The sequence below is a fragment of the Lactuca sativa genome, chromosome 3 (genome assembly GCF_002870075.4).
Source record: "Lactuca sativa cultivar Salinas chromosome 3, Lsat_Salinas_v11, whole genome shotgun sequence".
In the NCBI taxonomy this organism is placed as follows: Eukaryota; Viridiplantae; Streptophyta; class Magnoliopsida; order Asterales; family Asteraceae; genus Lactuca; species Lactuca sativa.
The window spans coordinates 233,581,644-233,587,643 of record NC_056625.2 but is presented as its reverse complement, the minus strand read 5'-3'; positions in this window follow the sequence as shown (position 1 = coordinate 233,587,643).

The window sequence follows — 6,000 nt, the reverse complement described above, 5'->3', positions numbered from 1 at the left end:
CTTATAATTTTAACAATAACAATCATTGCTGCCGCTACCTTCCTTTTTCTTTCCCCCGCACTTTATTTCTCGCTCTCCTTCTGATTTTAGATCTCGCACGCCATAATATTAACATAATACATTGTCTAACTTTGTGTCTATCTATTTTGCTTCTCTTGGTACCATGTTCGTACACATATAGACTAGAAGTCTACCCTTTCGTTTTGAGCAATTAATACGTGTATAGTTGTGAGTCATAATTTCGATTTAGTCAACTTTGATATATTCAATTATGCCTTTTTCCATATACATCTTGTTTTTATTTTGAAATCTATAGTAAACAAGTAATCCTTATTTACATTTGCTCTTTCGTTCTAAATTTGGAAACTTGATTTAAAATGCAAGTTTCATTGTATTTTTCGTTATAAGTAATACACAAGATGAATACCTTTATGCTTATAATTTTTCTATATCCGAAAAATATATGTGGAGGATATGTATCCTTATGTTTCTTCTTTTCTTTGAATACATCAAAAGTTTTAAATTTTACGATTATCTATTTTCTAAATGATTTTTTTTGTAGAAACACTAAACTATGAATGCACAATTTCCAAAGATTGACATTTTTTAACACCTTTCTTAAAATAGTATTCTACTTTGCAATTTTCAGTGAGTTCCTAACTCTTAAACTTTTTTTTCATAAGTATTCTGACTCCTCTTAAACTTGTATTTGTCCTGACTTAGACAATTATTCAATTTTTACAAAAAGCATAATATCAATATTTCTATAAAAAAAATTCCCTTAATGACGACTTAAACATTTAACTTTAAATTATCTTTTTTTTACTACTTCGTTTGATCGCTACACATATATCTTCATTATCTTGGATTTATTACACATTTTGATAATAATGAGATTAGTTATCATTTCTAAACACACATTTTGATAACAGTGAGATTTCTATCACTTCTAAACACTTAAAATGCTATCTACACAATGTGATTTAAAATATAATAAACTTTCACCGCCTTCATAAGAAACAATGACTCTCTAATTATATATATTCTTCGAATATAGTTTTATAATTGTAATAGTAAACGTGGTAGTAATTATAGCCTCAGAGATCCTCAATCATTTTGTAACTTATTTTGTAGACGACACTTAAAAAGCCTTTACATTCGAAATGTACCAAAACTTCGTTGCCTACCCTTAGTACGTATCTTTAGGAACATACCCTTGATCGTTTATTTTCTTTCGTGCTACCCCTTTTTATTTCAAAATATATCTTTTCCAGATGTAGTAGCCAACCCGGAAGTGAACAAATTGTCCCTAATCTCTTCTTTATTAAGCGGCGAAGTTACACTTAGTGCAAATTTAGAATGCAACTTAAAGATCAATGCGGATTTAACGCTCAGTGCAGTTGGTGCATCATCGAAACTTATACCGCTCTCTTAATTCAGATATTATCTAACTAGATAATCTTTTCAACTAGGTCGCCATGGTCGGATAATTTCTTGCAATCTAGACGGTAGAACTCGAATTAAGGAAACATTAATTTGATTATAGCTAAAGATTTGGGCTCTTCCCTTGAGGAATTAACCCAAAATAATCAAAGACCTCTTCAAGTCACCACCTCTCAAATTATACAATTTTATCCGGCTGAGTTCTAACAGAATGTGTCACGAATTGAATTTCGGGACGAAATTCTTTCAACTGGGGGAGACTGTGACAACCGTCAAAATTCGAGTCGGTTCTAGATTTGACTAGACTTAGTTGCACATATAGGCACTACACACACTAGACATAGTAACTGGAAGCTAAGTTATAACCTACTAGAAACTTGGAAACAATTAGAATCAATGGATAGTGTACTTCGATTTCACATTGATATGTGAATTCTACATCTACTGAGCTGTAGTGACTATCCATATTTAGGTCACTCTTTGACTCGAACAACATTTCATGAATCATATACACACATCATGCACTTGACCTAGAAGTAGATGTTAGTTCAAAGTCTCATAGAAAATTAAGTCAAAGTTGAAGACTAGGATTAGTATACTTGATTCCTCAATTTCGCTTGAATCTCGAAATCACTACATAGAATGCCAATAAACCGATAAAAATAAATTACAAACATTATTTATAACTATAAAAGAGTTATAATACCATAAGATAATTTGAAGTCTCAAATATTCAATTTGTTTTGATATTCAAAGTTTATTAAACTCCAAAACCCTAAAAACCTTAAAACCTAAATTTTATAAAGTTTAACATCAGGAACTTTATAAAAATAGTTATGAAACTTATAATATTATCTTAAAATAATTAAATTCAAGGAAATATAATCAAGGAAAACAAAAATTGTAGTCATTAACATATACCCTTAATTTATAAGTCAAAAATCAAGGTTTCATGAGCAAAAACTTGGTTAGGGTGTATATTTTATAAAAAGTTTGATATTTTTATAAAAGAATCGAAATTTTTTATAAAATTAAAAGGAAAGGAGGGAAAAATACTCTCAAAACCGTCCATCCTCTTCCCAAGACACCTCCCCTCTTCCCAAAACACATAATCACTCCTTTCTCTCTCACACTCCACTTTCTCTCTCATTTTCTCTCACTTCTCTCTACCTTCACCACTCCATTTCTCTCTTCCCCTCTCTAGGAACCACGAAAATTTCCAGGAAAAAAGTGTGTTGGGTCGTGTTTTGTGTTAACTATTGCGTCTATTGGGCTCGTTAGTTAGTCCATTTTGTATCTCTGGTATGGGCCTGTCCATCCGTGAGTTTAGTAGGGTTTAGTATATATAGGAGCTTGCATGCTTCCTAGATAGTAATGATAGAATAGAACGATCAGAGTATTATTTCAGCAAGTTTATTGTTATCGTTCTTGTAACCATAATATCCTCTACAGCGGAAGTTCTTAGTCGAGCTTTGCTGAGGATTGTTTGATCTAATCATTCGACACAAATTGATCCATACTTGTGTTATTTACTGCTTTTACATCCATCACATTACCTGTTAAGAAGATCTAATCGATCTTTAAGTTTATTAATAACTTATCAATTGGTATCAGAGCAGGAGGCTGTGTAATTCATACACATCTTTTCTATGAAAAAGGTTGCGATTAGGGTTATTCCGCATTAACTAATATTTATTGAGTCGTCATCCCATAATTGATGTAACTCGGCATTTATTTGTTTTGCCCTAATCTTATATATATTACAAGTCTGATCTTTCAAACAGGTTACGATCAAGCATCGACGAGTCACAATCAAATCCCATAAACATCTCAAATAGCATTGGATCAATGACGAAGATTCCCATCCTTTACACCCAGGATTACGAAGTCTGGGCACATCACTTTGAAGATTATGTCATTGGATCTGAAGATAATGGATACCTTATCTAGGAAGCAATCGTGTCTGGACCATTCGCTCATTCTGCAACGTCTAGAATCATTAAAACACAGAAAGAGTATAAAGATCTGTTGAAGGACGTAAAAGATATTGCTCAAGACAAAAAGGATAAGTTTCAGTGCAATATTAAAGCATTGAGACTAATCAGATTCGCTATTCAATCGGATACTTTCAGGCTAGTGAGTTCATGCAGCACTGCCAAAGAAATATGGGATAGGCTACGAGAGTTATATTCCACAGACGAAGATCTGGAGCATTCCATTCAGACCCGACATTTATCTGAGTTTGGAGAATTTAAGCAGAATCCCGAGGAAACTGTTACTCAGACATTCGATCGCTTCAATCATCTTCTCAGTAAGATGATTAAACACGATATTGAAAGGAAGTTGATTGAACAAAAAGTTACGTTTTTGAATGGTCTTAGATCTGAGTGGAGAGTGGTTGTGTCCACTGTTAAAGCTCATGAGCAATTCAAATCTTATTCATTGGCTAAGCTGGTAGGAATTTTGAAATCCCAAGAAAAGATGGTCTTGCAGGAGAAGAATGTGGTTTCAAGCTTGGGTTCCTTGGCCCTTCTTTCAAAAAGCAAAAGTGTGATGGAAGATGAAGACCTTAACTTAGAAGACTATGACCTTACCTCTGAAGACTATGCAATGATGGTGTCAAATCCAAAGAGGTTTATTAAGAAAAGGTTTCCTACCAATAAGAACCGAAATTGGCAAGGAAGCTATAGTTCTGAAAAAGTGAGGGAGGAACCGAAGGCAGAAGAAGCAAAGAAAGAGTCGAAAGTTGAAGGGGATTCTGGGGTGAACTCCTATCACTATGGAGGAAAGAACCACTATGCTAAAGATTGTGTCCTAAAGAAAATGGCAGAAAAGGATGAAGAAAAAGATGAAGAAGCTGTGTTGATGAAAAAGCTGGAAGAGATCAAGAGAAAGAAAACTGCTGCTAACCCTTCTATGAATGCTTTAATTGTGCAGGGTTCGGTAGCGGATGATGAGTTCGGTGGCGTGGAGGTCTGGTCAACCGACTCTGATGATGATGAAGTCAGAAAGCCATCCCATGGAAAGGCTTGTGTTGCGAAAGGTGAAGGAAGCGGTGGAAAGTGTTTGATGGTGTCGGATGTATCTCAAATGAGGGGATACAACACAGACGGTGGGAATGAAGACACGAAGGAGCGAGAGGACTTGTGCTTCACAACAAAACCGCTCAACGTGCGGTTTAATGAGCTTGATGAATTAATCAAGAAGGTACAATACATTTTTGTTTCATTCAAAGTCCCACAAAACTCATATGAAAAGGAATTAAAAAATGTAAATTCAAGAATCTCTCATCTAGACAGCAGTTTAACTCAAACACGGGTCACCAATTCTAACCTAACTGACCAATTAAGCAGGGTGTCTTCAAAGAGTGAGGAACGGAGGATGTGCATAGAGCTGAAGGAGTCGGAGTTGATCAAATCCAAAGACGAAAACATTTATTTACAAAGAGACAATTTAAAACTTTTGAAACAAAGAAATGTGTTTTGTTTGATTGCTAAGCGTCTTTATTCTAACATCACTCAACTTCATCTTAACTGTGAAATAGGACAGAAAATTCATCGCATGATTTTGCCCTTTCTTGAGTTTAAGGAAGATGAAATTGACGCAGAAGCATATAATTGCGAAAGTGTAGTTTCGTCTGAGGATGTAAATCCGACGTATATGTATGGTCTAGACAAAATCGAATCTTTCATAAAGTCCAAGGACCATAAGGACATGCTGAAAAATCTTTTGGATGAAAATGACAAACTGAAACTAAGGACCGAAACCATACAAAAGTTTGACTCTTTGAATGCCAACTTGAGCTCAGAAAATAAAATTTATGTTGAAAATGCATCTGAGCTTAATGTGGATGATGATATGAGTGAAATTTCTGTAGAGATGAAATTGACTGTTCTGAGTTTGTCAAGAGCGAACCCGAAAACCACAAAAATCTTATTTCAGAAAATTCTGTGGAGTTTGCCCGTTTGTCCCACCAAAAGTCCCCGATCCTTGAAGAAAAAGTTGTTGTATACCAAAAGGTAAGGACGACTCCAAATCAGGTATATAAGGTCACAGGAGTAACCAAACATCAGACAGCCGAACTCACAGCCATTGTAAATGAAGATAATGCTGATGGCTGTGATGAGTTCTTCTGGTCTGCCCCCATCGACAATGCTGATGAAACCGTTGGTCTGACGGAACGGACATCCTGGAAAACCAAAGGCAGATATGTGCCAGAGCCTTTGAACAAGCCTAATAACTTCGACGTGCCAAGTACTAGTGGTACAAAAGACGTTCCTGAAGAGAAAGGAGTTCCTGCAGAAAAAGTCACTCCTTCAAGCGAAACATCATCAGTTCAGAGTGAACCGGCAGACAAGAAGCAAAAGCAAAAAGCCAACATCCACCGACAGCCGAAGCAAGTAAAGGATCAGAAGCAGCAAAGGAATCAGAGATACAAGAAAAATCTCTCTGAACGAAAACATTTTTTGCGATCTCAAAATGCCCATTTCTCTTATCATGACAGAAATCCAAAGTCAGAGAAAAGTGCTGAGAGGCAGCAAGAAAGTAATAATAACC